A 13,656-nucleotide genomic window follows, 5' to 3' on the forward strand; every position below is an offset into this window, starting at 1 on the left:
AGTCGCTGCCCTTAGGAGCTCTCTCAGAAGGGCCCATTCAATTTCTTTTGTCCTTTTCCCTTTTATGTATTTTTGACTTGGTCCATTTCACATAGAGGCTGAAGAACAAACTTTTACAGAACTCTCCCTCTGGTTCTTAACTTTTAACCAATGATTTTTCTCGTTTCTTTACCTTGCCCTCTTAACTGTGAAGAGGAATGAGATTGCTGGGTTAACAGGTGGGCAGGTGTATGTTTATTACAAATGCACAACAGGTTTCCCTGGCTTGATTTTCTTCAGTGTTACAAAAGACAGAAGTGAGAATAGGCGTAAAAGAGGAGACAGTTTTGTATCCCTTTGAAACTACTGAAACAGGCATGATTTAGGGTGTTAGCTGCTTCAGTTTAAATGCTGAGAACTAACTTCTTCATACAGTGGATTTGGAATGGACATTAGCTGTTTTAATCATCTGTGTAATTTAAATCTTAGGAAGATATTGAGAAGACACTAATAATTGTGTGTGTATGTCTGTGTGTTTCTGTGGTCTGATTTGACATGCTAAGTCCTGATTTCCAAAAATACTAAGAAAATTTTGGATATCATCATGGTGAAAAGCTGGCATTTTTAGAGTTACAATTTCTACCTAATACATAAACAACTGAAAAATCTCCTTGATTCAAAAATAGGTATTATGACTAAAAAGTTCTATAAAAAGAGAAGAAATTAAGTCTGTAACTCTAACGTGATTATACCCAATAATATTTTTCTCAAATTAATCCATATTTAGAAATATTAGTCATTTAGTTACATCAGAAAGAGATTCCTTTTTTTTTTTTTTTGAATCAGGAAAAATTAATTAAAATCCGGGCTGCATTTTCAAAAATAATCCTGTGATTTTACATGTAATATATGCTGACATTTTTAATATAGAATGTATTAGAAGATTCATAACTGAAGGTCATTGTAAGGGGAAAGTTGTGCCTCAAAGTGCATTGAGAAAAATACTTACTATTGAAGATCTCAGTGCCACCTATTTTATCTCTGTAAGTTGTTCTTCAGTAGCCTTTTAAAATGCAGAATCATACTGCAGTGTTTTTGACCCATTTTATCCTGTGAATGAAAAGGTTGTTCTTTCAGTTCAATTTAAAGAAAAACAAAATCTGAAACCTTGGAAAGACTTCAGAAGCAAATCTCCTTTCACACACTATTGAACAGAGAAGAGACATGGTGGGTGTTAATTTCTACCCCATCCTCGCCCCTGAAGCCATTTTCTCTTTGCTGCTGAAAGAGTTCAGGACTGGTCTGCCCCCTGCTCCAACCAGACCCTCGGAGGACAAGTATTTAGTCAGTCCTGCTACCTGTTCTGTCTGCAGTCTAGGCCCAATCTTAGCAGGTTGGCTTCCAATATTTATATAAGTATATGCCTGAGAACAAACCCTAGATTTGTGCTTCATTTTGGTTATTAGATCTGTGTCCCTGGATCCTTGTGACTGAGTGCAATTCTGTCATTTAATTCCCTCCGGAATTAAAAAATTGCCTTGCCCTTACCAATCCCCATTCATGAATTAGAAACTGGATCCCTACATAATGACTTCCCTGATGCCAACAACTGTATTGGAAATCCAGGTATTACTTTCTGTATTCTTCTTCTTCATGTATTGTGAGGCATATCTTATTCTCACTGCTGTTCTGAACTTAATGGTTATTGCCAGTAGACATCTTCTTTGAATGTCTTGTTCTACCTGCCAAGCTGAACTTCTGCAGTTGGGTCTTTTTAAATGCACCTGTTCCATATCAAAGGGCAAATCTACTTTTAATTCCAGTAAACTCTTCTAAGCTGGGTGTGTACAAGATGAGAGAGCAGTAGTATTCTAGGGCTGCCCTAACAAGGTACCACAGTCCGGGTGGCCTAAACAACAGAAACTTATTTGTCATAGTTCTGGAGGCTAGAACTCGACCATCAAAGAGCTGGCAGGGCTGGTTTTCTCTGAGTGGTACATTCAGGCTCTCTCTTTGGCCTGTAGATGTCTGTCTTCTCCCTGAATCTTCAGATTGCCTTTCTTTGTTAAAATTTATTTCTCTGATAAGGATACCAGTTATATCGGATTCCGGATAATTCTAATGACCTCATTTTGATTTAATTATCACTTTAAAGATTCTCTCTCCAAATATGGATACATTTGGAAGTACTTGGAATGAGGAGTTCAACATATAAATTTGGAAGGGGACACAAGTCAGTTCATAAAGATAGTATTCATTAGAAGAAAGAGACCACAGCCTTTATGTGTTTGTATACATACATGATAAATACTAATGTTTGGCATTTATCTCCATGGTTTTTTTTATCTATGAGAAACATAAAATCATCAGGAATATTATGAAATAGTTACTTTATGAAGAGGATTAATATACAAGATCATGAAGACACAGTTTGAATCACAACCAGCAACTGAACACATTGGACATGTTTCTTAACCTTTGGTAGCTTCAAGTTTCATTGTTTTAGGAACTGGGATTAATAATTGTACATATCCCAAAAGTTAGTTGTAAAAATTAAATGAGATAATGTGCCATGGTGCTGTGTACCTTGTTCCTGATACACAGCAAGCGCTCGATATAGATATTTATTTCTATGATACCGAATAGGAAGTACAGGTAATAGGTACATGTCATAAAGACTAGGAGGAAAATGAAATGCCAAGATTTCATTTTGGATCTTGGGTGGAATTTGAGCAGGAAGAATCAGTGTGGCATTCTAGCCAGAGAGGCTGGCATGAACAGTGAAATGTGCTAGAGACAACACACTGTTTTGGGAACATCAAGCTTGTGGGCCTGTGAGATAAAAAAGAGCCCAGGAGCTGCTGATCAGGAGAACCTTTTTGTTGTTGTTATTTTATTGATTTTTGTGTTTACATAGGTTCTATTGTCCCCCCAAATGCATCCCCCCACCCCTGTGACCCCCTCAACATCCCCTTTGCCCCCCTCCTCCTACACCCTCTCCGCTTCCCTCCAGGATTTGCTGTCCTGCTCTCTATAACACTGTGTTATGTGTATATAACTTCACCAATCTCTTTCCCTTCTCTGATCCTATCCTATCATCCCCCTTTCCCTCTGTCCGCTTTCCCTCTGGCCCTTGGATCACGCCTCTGTTTCTGTTCCGCTCCTCAGCTCACATTGTTCATTGGATTCCTTAGATGAGTGAGGTCATATGATATTTTTCTTTCTCTGCTCCCAGTTCTGCTAAGAACTGGGTTCCATTGGACAACAGAATGACAGGGATGGATTGGTTATATCAGTGGTCCTCATCCTTAGGTGTACTTTGGAATTCCCTGGGGGGTGTTCAAAGATTATGTGTAGCTCCAAAAGGGATTCTGATTCATCTGTGTGGATATCTTTATTTAGGATCGCTTTCGGTAATTTCAATGTATAGTCGAAGTTATGAACTACAACGCTTGATAGTCTTCAAGGACTTTTCCAAATCTCAGCCTTTATAAATTATGAAGTGTTGAATCTTCCATGAGAATTTTTATGCTACTTCATCATCTGAGTTTCCCATAAAAAATGTTGCTTATTTATATGGGGGCGGGGTATTTGACTGGAAAAATCATCCAAAAATGATTCAATTCTATGATGCAAAATGACTCAGCCTTCGTTTTGGGGACAGAATAAAGAGTTACGTATATCCACGCATATTTTAGAATTTTGTCCCAGGTACTTTGAATTAATTTTCTGACTGAGTAGCAGGTGTGAATTCTGCATGGGATGACTATAGTGCAGAATTGGGGTGCCCACATGTGGAAGAGGGAGTTTGAGGAAAAGAATAATGACCTTGCAAATGCTTGAAACAGTAACTGGAAAGTATTGAGACCATCAATGAGAAAGTAATTCTCAGAGTCTAGAATGTTATACAAATGTGTGTAATAATTGCTGTCCTAACACTTGATCATTCCAGTTGGGTTAGTGGTAAAATCCTTACAGATTGAGTCATGTCATAGAAAATCAAATCCAAAACCTCAGCCAAGCCCTCAGTCCTCTCCTAACATTCACAGACTCTCCTCCTTCAATACTTTGCTCTTCCTGACTGATTAGTATTTATATGCTGCCCTTCTTGTAGACCATATATTCTTCCATCTCAATTGTTTGAAATTTGCTGTTCCACCCCTTTAAATGCTCTATCTCCAGCCAAAATTTTAAATGAAAACCAAACTTTACTTCCTTCCTTATTGTTTTCCTGAACTATGTAATTCTGTTTTTAATGTTTGCAGGTTTATGCCTTTTCCTGAAACTGATAGTAAGTTTAAATGGAGACATGTTTCTACATTTATATTCTATTTTATCCTTAATAAAGTGATTGTTTATAGTTATTCACCTAGAAATATAATCCTCAGATTAAGTTGCACACTGTTGGAAGTTTCTCTATTTTCTTAGATTTGTGGAACTTATTACAAAAAAAAAAGAAATAATAAATCTTTCAGTAGGGAGAAAAGATATATACAAAAGTATTATTGAGGATAATTGAGTTTTAAAAAGGGCAATTTTTTGGCCCTGGCCGGTTGGCTCAGTGGTAGAGCGTTGGCCTGGCGTGCGGGGGTCCCGGGTTCGATTCCCGGCCAGGGCACACAGGAGAAGCGCCCATCTGCTTCTCCACCCCCACCCCCTCTCCTTCCTCTCTGTCTCTCTCTTCCCCTCCGGCAGCCAAGGCTCCATTGGAGCAAAGATGGCCCGGGCGCTGGGGATGGCTCCTTGGCCTCTGCCCCAGGCGCTAGAGTGGCTCTGGTCGCAATAGAGCAACACCCCAGAGGGGCAGAGCATCGCCCCCTGGTGGGCAGAGCGTCGCCCCTGGTGGGCGTGCCGGGTAGATCCTGGTCAGGCGCATGCCGGAGTCTGTCTGACTGTCTCTCCCCGTTTCCAGCTTCAGAAAAATACAAAAAAAAAAGAAAAAAAAAAGGGCAATTTTTTTTTCTGTCTTCTAATTCGTTTTATATCAATTAGTAGGTACCTCTTCATTAATGATAGGAAATTATTTGTTCTATTTCTTGTATGATTATAGCTTACCTCTTTGTTCTTAGAATTCTGTTTCTTTGACTTCTTTTAGTAATTTGACATTAATTAATTCTTTAGACTATAAAAAGGAAACTATAATATTACTAGCACTAGAAATATTTAGTATGCATTTGAATAAAAGGAAAAAGTTATCCATAGAAGAAATTATAGTGTAAATCACAATAATTGCCATTAAATTTAAGAAAGAAATAAACATCAATAATATCAACAATAATTGTGAAAAACAATGCTAATTTTGGGAGAACTGACTGAGAGGTGAATAATTAAAAAAGAAAGAGCTGAAAATTTAATTGGTATAATTCCCCAAAACTCTACATTAGATTTCAGGGGCTTCAGAGAGAATAGTTTCTTTGGGAAACCATTAGCTAGTTTAGAGATTAAAGAAACTTTGGGGAAATGTGAGGTAAATTAATAATCATCATCAGAGACCTTGTACGTTTCATTGAGTAGAATCATTAGAATACTGATTGGAATTGCTCAAACTCAATCCGGATGTTTGGAATTGAAACCACAGAAGAAATTGTGGCCATATGACCAGTAAACTGTCAGACTTACTAATAGCCAGAAGAATCCTTACCTCTAATTTAACGATTAGTGTTTAGTTTATAAAATATGATTGTATCTTAGAAAGTGTCTTGACAGAATAAACATTTTATGATGGATATAGGTAAATAATTTTATTTTAGTAGTGTTTATTTTTTTAATTTTTTTTTATTTTTTGTATTTTTCCGAAGCTGGAAACGGGGAGAGACAGTCAGACAGACTCCCGCATGCCCATCAGGGGCAACGCTCTGCCCATCAGGGGGCGATGCTCTGCCCCTCCGGGGCGTTGCTCTGTCGTGACCAGAGCCACTCTAGCGCCTGGGGCAGAGGCCAAGGAGCCATCCCCAGCGCCCGGGCCATCTTTGCTCCAATGGAGCCTCGCTGCAGGAGAGGAAGAGAGAGACAGAGAGGAAGGAGAGGGGGAGGGGTGGAGAAGCAGATGGGCACTTCTCCTGTGTGCCCTGGCTGGGAATCGAACCCGGGACCCCTTGCACGCCAGGCCGACGCTCTACCACTGAGCCAACAAGCCAGGGCAGTATTTTAGTAGTATTTATATTATAAAAGTGAGAAGCCAGCTCAATTTTTGAGTACGAGGCACTGGTTAAGTACATTTAACCATAAAAATTCTGTATTTTTGGCCCTGGCCGATTGGCTCGGTGATAGAGCATTGGCCTGGCGTGCGGGGGACCCGGGTTCGATTCCCGGCCAGGGCACATAGGAGAAGCGCCCATTTGCTTCTCCACCCCTCCCCCCCTCCTTCCTCTCTGTCTCTCTCTTCCCCTCCCGCAGCCAAGGCTCCATTGGAGCAAAGATGGCCCGGGCGCTCGGGATGGCTCCTTGGCCTCTGCCCCAGGCGCTAGAGTGGCTCTGGTCGAGGCAGAGTGACGCCCCGGAGGGGCAGAGCATCGCCCCCTGGTGGGCAGAGCGTCGCCCCTGGTGGGCGTGCCAGGTGGATCCTAGTCGGGCGCATGCGGGAGTCTGTCTGACTGTCTCTCCCCGTTTCCAGCTTCAGAAAAATACAGAAAAAAAAAATTCTATATTTTTATATATATGACATAAACATGTTTGTGATAATTGAGAGAATCTCCACGTGCCAGAAATAAAATGAGAAAACCAGATTCCTACGTATGGGAAGTGATACTTCAGTAGCACCTCTGGTTGCATCAAAACTTGTGATGTCTGGGGACCTGGGACTTGAGCAGCAGTGGTGCCCGTGGAAGAGAGAGATACTTGGAACTGATGTTTTTGGATAAGTCCAGGATTCTCACAGTGCTTTAACATTTCCATAAACTGGTATTCTCAGGTCAAGACATGGCAGAGGTAGGCTAGTCTCATGAAGGACCTTTGCCTGTTGCATCCTGTGTATTTTACTTGGTGTAGATTCATTTGCTATGATCATGAACCACTAAGGACACTGTATTGTACTTAATATAGGTAAAAGTTAATTCCCAAACTTAAGGATGTTGGGATCTAAAACAAGATTTGCATTGACTTTTTGTTAGCTTTCTATTCAAATTCTCCTAAGCTTCAGCTTCCTCATCTGTAATATGGGTATAATAATAGCATTTAAACTTTCAAGACAGAGACCTTGTCTAGCTCTTTCTTCTTTTAACTTTAATGCCTAGTATACTCAATGTATACAATCTTCACTAGCAGAAAGAAATTATGAACGGGTGCAGGCAGGGATCAGTAAAACTAGTAAAAAACAAAACAAAAGAAACAAAAAAAAAAACCCACCCAGAATAAAGTCCTATGTATAACTCTCCTTTCAAGACCTAAAGGAAAATGAAAACCAATGACGAGACCCATGTGGCCTGGGTTCAGTCAGTCAGATCTCTCAGAAGAAATGCACTGAACCTGAACTTGTGCTTATGCCATAACCTTTCACAAATACTGTATTCTACTACTTGTTGCAAAGTTTAAGAATGTTGATTTCACTAAGAGGCTATCAGATTTACACACATATAAATTGAGAGACAATATATTTATCCCCTTCCGCCCAAGGTCTGCCATTCATTCCTAAGTGGCAGTGCAGTACTGCAATCAGGGTGGCTCACCAAGCAGATAGAGCAGTCAGTACAGAGAGGTGTGTTATTGCCACCTGGACAATCTTCAGTCTGTAGCCCCACAGAGATCAGGTGCTTTATTTATATCCCTTCAAGAGTTTACAGTACAATCTATTTTTTTTAATTTTAAAAAAATTTATTTTTTTTTAAGTGAGAGATGGGGAGGCAGAGAGACAGACTCCTACGTGTACCCTACCAGGATCCACCCAGCAAGCCCCCTATGGGGTGATGCTTTGCCCATCTGGAGCCTTTGCTCTGTTGCTCAGCAACCAAACCATTTTAGCACCTGAGGCAGAGCCCTGGGGCCAACTTGCTTCAACCTAGCCGTGGCTACAGGGGAGGAAGAGAGAGAAAAAGGAGAGGGGGAGGGGTGGAGAAGCAGATGGGCACTTCTCCTGTGTTCCCTGACCAAGAATAGAACCCAGAATATTCACATGCCAGGCCCACATTTTACCACTGAGCCAACTGACCAGGGCAAGAGTTTATAGACATTATTTTTAGTTAAAATAACTCAGTATATTTGTCTATGTGGATGTGTACCTTGTTTCTCTATAATATGATTGTGAGCAGCAGAGAAAATTACATAGATAAGTCAGCTATAGAGGAGTAGAGATGTTTTTCTACTTTTGAAAGTACTTGGGGAGAATTGGGAAATAATATATACACTACCATACAGCAGTTTGGTGCTCTTTCCTTAATATGCTGATATTGTACTGCTTATTACTTCAAAGTACACTTATAAGAGATTTGTGATTTGAAATAAAACGCTTTTTTTGCATTAATTACCAGGACTATGAAGAAATAAAACTAATTTCTAAAGTTTTGTAGTTGATTAAATTTTTAGCATTAACATTATTGGCATTTGATTGTAATTTGTTTTATCTGTACTTTCTGGCTGTCATAGTAGTACTGAAATTTAATTTTAAAATAATAGTTTGGTGAAGTAGAAGCCTTAGGACTTTAGTTTTTCGGACATGTCAGTCTTGGTAGATACTCTATGATTATCTCTATAAATGGTTGATTTTTTTGTAATGCTACCCATTCTGGTCCCCTCTCAGATTTGCTTTGAAACACATGAATATGCTTTAGGTAGTGTAAGGTACATGCATATATATTTTTCTTTTACTATTTACAATGTTCTCTATGTTAAAAATCCAAAAAAAGTAATGATTGCCTGCTGAAAATATGCTTAAAAAGTTTCATGCACCTGTTTATTTTAGAGAAAAGACTAAGTACAGTAGAGGAAAATAAAATATTTTTTTAATAAAAATATGTTAACAGTATGCATCCCATTTAAAAGGAAGGTACAGCTCTTAACAGTCTGAATATGTTGTACCATTCACTTATAGGTATAAGTGAATATAGCAATAAGAAGAGAGAGTCTACCTTTAAAAGTTTATGTAATGAAGAATATATAATATGTACAAAGATAATCTAATTTCAAGTATTTCTTCAGGAAGAAACAAAACAGTATTTTGTTCACAAATCAAGGATATAATAAGAAACTCATACAATTGATTTTAAAAAGTACTGAACAAAAGCAGAAGAATTATGTTATAAGAAATTATCCTATGGGCTAATAGCCATTCTGTTGTCATGAAAATCCTTTATTTAGCCCTCTCCACAAATAAGCTCACCACAGGATAAAGGACACTAGTTAGTGTGATTTGGGGGATACGTAAACAGACGGAATGGCTGGGAGCATAGTGTCATCTGGCAGAGAGCTTATTTCCTGAACCCTGTGGATCTGGTTAAAACCCAACAGAGATTCCAATATGCTTCTCCTCAGTAAATGCTACCAGTCTCCACACCAGCGGGCCCACTGAGGCTTGTATAAGGTATTTCATCCAAGCACTCCTTTGCATAGCTGCCCAGTGCCTGCAATGACCTGAGCCAGTCATGCAAAGAGACTTTCTTATGCTTACACCAATATTTTCTTTCAGTTTTCATTTTCTGCTGCTCCTAACCGACGGGTTGTTACTGTTGTGATGGTGGAGGCCGCACTTTACCATCTTCTTAGTTAAGATCTTGAATTTGTTTGAAAGCAAAGCTGAACATCCCCAGGCTGGACTTCTTTACAAGGTTGCTGTCATGTGTGCACCTGGGATACCTGTGTCCTCAGGAGGGTGGGAAGAAGTGAGGTCTACTGATGCCGAAGAGGAAACCATCTATGCCCGACAAGCAGGTTCTGGTAAGCAACAGACAAGGAGTTTGGGCGTGAGACTCCCACTTCAGTATTCTTTGTAGTTGGACCCGAATCTGTATTTAGCACTCCTGCTGTATCTATGTTTCCAGTGCAAATTTTGCCATTCTGTGTGTGTCAGGTGTGCAGTGACTTTACCCCATTTTCTCAACAGAGCAAACTTGCCAGCTACCAACTTTATCTGTCGTCTTTTTCTCTGAGAGATATTATTAGATTTACTATATAGCCTGAAAGAGTATAAAGTGATTAATCATACTTATGATTTATTTTCTTGTGTAGTAGCCAAGTTACAAAAGGTTTAAATATTAGAATGCTTGTGTTCTCTGAAAATAAGGTAAAATAATAGCAAGTTGCTTAATTGTACATGAGTTTTGTTTATAGTCAATATAATATATGTTTTGCTTCCTCATGCTGATACTAAGAATGAGAAATAAATGACACATCAGAATTATCATTACTGGGAGTGGAAAGTGTGTGTTACTTTTTGAAAACAATGGAGTTTGGGTTCTGGTGAAAGAGCTGAAACCTTTCCAGAAACAGGCCTTGACCTGGACCACATACCTCAAGGTCAAATGGGGCACGGGAAGTGAGCTGCACAGTGCAGTGCGTGTTAGATTTCACCTGTCCTCTCCCGTGGGAAATGAGTCTGCTGGCCATGGACGGGCTGTGCTGTGGAAGGAGAGCTGGGAAATACATTACCCTGGAGGGACACATACAGCTCAAAGTGGACAGAGAGCTAGGGACGGTTTAACTAAGTCAATACTGTTAATACAACCTTATGAGTTCGTAGGTAAAAATGGAAGGATTGTTTTCCTACTTATAATATGTGGGCATTGACCTCACTGAATGGTACTTGTTACTTATGCATAAGACCTCAGAGATTATGGTACCCAGAAATAAATAATAAAGTCTTTTAAAATAAGTTTAACATTATCCTCTTCTGTTATTGATTCTCTGTTTTGATTCTGTAATTATGAAATCTGTGTGTAACATTTCAGAGCTCTTCCTTGATTTATCTAGTGTCTTCTGTTAGAAATACAATTTGATAACATTTGACAAATTGACTCTTACAGAGGCACTGCAAGTAACTCAAGATAATTACACCAAATTCACATAATTTCAGAAGAAGAAATGAGGGCTAGGTATTAGGCTAATAATATTCAAAATGATTTTATAATTTGAAATAAGTCCCATTCCAGGTGATAAATGAGAAAAAAAAAAGATGTATAAAAAAAGAAGTATCTCCAAACTTAGGCACAATATTATTGACACTAAAATGCTTTAATTTAGTTGTCTCAGCATACATAGACTTATAAGATCCATAAACGCTTAAATCTTTATTAAATTACATGGTCCCATTTCAGCGAAATGGGCAACTTGGTTGTTGGAAGTGTGACTCATTTCACCGTTTCTCTTCACTGTACTTCTTTGGCCAGTGGTTGTGTCTCTAGTCCATGACATTTGTATTTCTTCTTTATGACATTTGTAGTTCTTTTTTATGACAGAGTAAGAGAAAATTAATTTCAGCAGAGCATAAAACTCAGCCCTATAACTGACTTGGAGAGTTCTCGCTGGCTCCAGATGTGCAAAATTGAGTTAGAAGATCGTAGGCTCCTTCTGACTCAGTCTGGTTTTCACAGTATTCACTGGCACTGTAACAAAAACTGGCACTTTGAGGTAATCCACCAAAACAATTACAGTAGCTTCTCCTTACCCGTTGTGTAGTGAAAAGTTCACACATGGGCTTTCAAGTCAAAGTTAAGTCCAAATCCCATCTCTACTATTTATAAACCATGTGACCTTGAGTGAGTTAATAATCTTTTCTGAGCCTCATCTATGTAGTATGTAACAAGTAATACTGATTTTGCCATATGCTTGTGAGAAATAAAAAATTAAATTAAATTAACACAGCACATCATTTGGCACATAACAGTGATCCAATTCATGTTTATTTCGCTATTTCCCAGCACAATTTGGCCAGTTTTAACTCAAGACAGTTAAAGGCATTCTTGAAAGTTTGGGGAAAATAAAAAAGTAAAGATTCTAAATAGAGAGTAAAAACATGTTCTCTTAAGAGGGGAAAATGACTCAGTTTGAGGCTGATATTTTGCGAAGTGCATCTGGTGATGGTGAGATGATCCACGTTTCAGTATTTTTTTCTTATCAGATAATTATTTTCCACTAGTACATATGATTTAAGTAAACACAGTGCATTTAGTTTAAATAAATTAAAGGTGGTTCTTCATTCTTTCTCTAATATCATTTGATCATTTCATTTTCTAAAGCAAACTAAAAGCAGTTTGCCTCTGCTTCTCAATAATATTCCCTCGTGAATTAGAGAAATCTATCATTGTTCATTGTTGTTTCTGGAAACTGAGTTATATACCATGGTAAAAATGAAATTGGGGAAGTGACACAATTTAAAACCAACTAATTTTGATATTTTTGTTGCAGTCGTTCTGGGTAATACATGATATGGGGTGAATAAAGTAAATGTACTGATTTAATGAGAGGGTAATTATTCTATTTCTCAGTGAAAAAATTTATGAGACTATAAATTGTGACTACAGTCATTAACTACTTACGTCTTATAAAACACTGGAAATCTGAGCCCCCCTCCGAGTCCAACGTGAAACCTATGTGGGGCTGTCCTCTGGCCCCTGGAGATGAGCTGCTAAGAGCACGAGGCTGCTGTCCTGAAGCAGCACTTCTGCCCTTGTTCCCAGCGCTCACTCCTGTACTCCTGGTTCATACTTCCTAGTACCAGTCGTCACTGGACTGAGTAAGATCTCTCAGATAGGGAAACTGCGCAAGAACAGATCTGTTACACGCGGCTTGGCAGGATCATTGCCAGTGATTGATTGGTAATGGGACCACCTCATTTTAGGTGAGTTTTCTGTGGTCCACAAGCCAGCAGTGGGTCTCCTTGACTTTTTCATCTTAGCCTACGAATATTTCAGTGCGTTGTCACTCCGGGTATAGGGAGAGGAGCTCTTCAAGCATTTGCCTGAGTCTTCTCTCCTCTGCTGGCTTTAAGGGACCACAGTGTTTTTGTCTTTGATGGAAAGTAGCATCTTCTGTGCCTTATTTTAGGAAATGGTTAATTATGGACCTCCCAGAGCTTTGGTGTTTGCTACAGTGGGAACCTCTTTCACATTGCCTCAAGCACTATAGATTACTGTGGTAATCAATGAGAATCTGTACACTGCAGAGATCTGTTTTGATGACAGCAGCACTTATGGCCTTGTTTAGTGTCACTGTTGTATAATGTTGGACACTGCAGGCTTTTTCTGGGTTTGATTTAGAATGCAAGGACTACAGGGATTTTTAAAATTTTTCTTTTGCGTTTTGGTGGATTTTTAATAGTGTTCTGGAGTTGCTGCCACTGCTAACTAGAATTTAGAGATTTGATGCCAATAGCATTTATTTAACCACTCCGATGCTGCTGTTATGTTTGCTGGTATCTGCAGTTTATACTACTTCATACTTTTCTCTCAGGAACAGGTAAACTAAGCCATAATATTAATCTTGTGCATAAATGTAAAATTCATGCAATATATTGTTTAAATATCCAAAGAGTGAGATAATAAAATGTTTCAATGGATTCTGTCATAGAGGATGAGGAATATTTTACTTTGAACATGGAAATTACATAAATATATTATTGTTTTAGAACACAGTGCTGATCATCTTAGTGGCATTATATTATTTTCATGTTTCATGTTTTAAATGAATATCTGAAATGTACATTAAATTGTCTACAATTTAGTATTTAACTCTTACCTTGATATATGTATATTA

The 13,656-nt window shown here is 38.7% G+C and overlaps 1 protein-coding gene across 44 annotated transcripts in view; it reads left to right on the forward strand.

The window, feature by feature from the left end:
• RIMS1 (regulating synaptic membrane exocytosis 1) overlaps positions 1-13,656 on the forward strand; it is a 477,491-nt gene that overhangs the window by 274,153 nt on the left and 189,682 nt on the right. Inside the window, exon 1 of one of the 44 annotated variants that reach the window (XM_066253590.1) lies at positions 12,641-12,742. The exons of the other annotated variants lie outside the window; for them this stretch is intronic. The gene's annotated coding sequence lies outside the window, so the exon portion shown is untranslated. Of the gene's footprint in view, positions 1-12,640; positions 12,743-13,656 lie in introns of those variants that run through there. 44 annotated transcript variants of the gene reach the window in all.

This window comes from Saccopteryx bilineata, chromosome 1 (assembly GCF_036850765.1).
Source record: "Saccopteryx bilineata isolate mSacBil1 chromosome 1, mSacBil1_pri_phased_curated, whole genome shotgun sequence".
Classification (NCBI taxonomy): Eukaryota; Metazoa; Chordata; class Mammalia; order Chiroptera; family Emballonuridae; genus Saccopteryx; species Saccopteryx bilineata.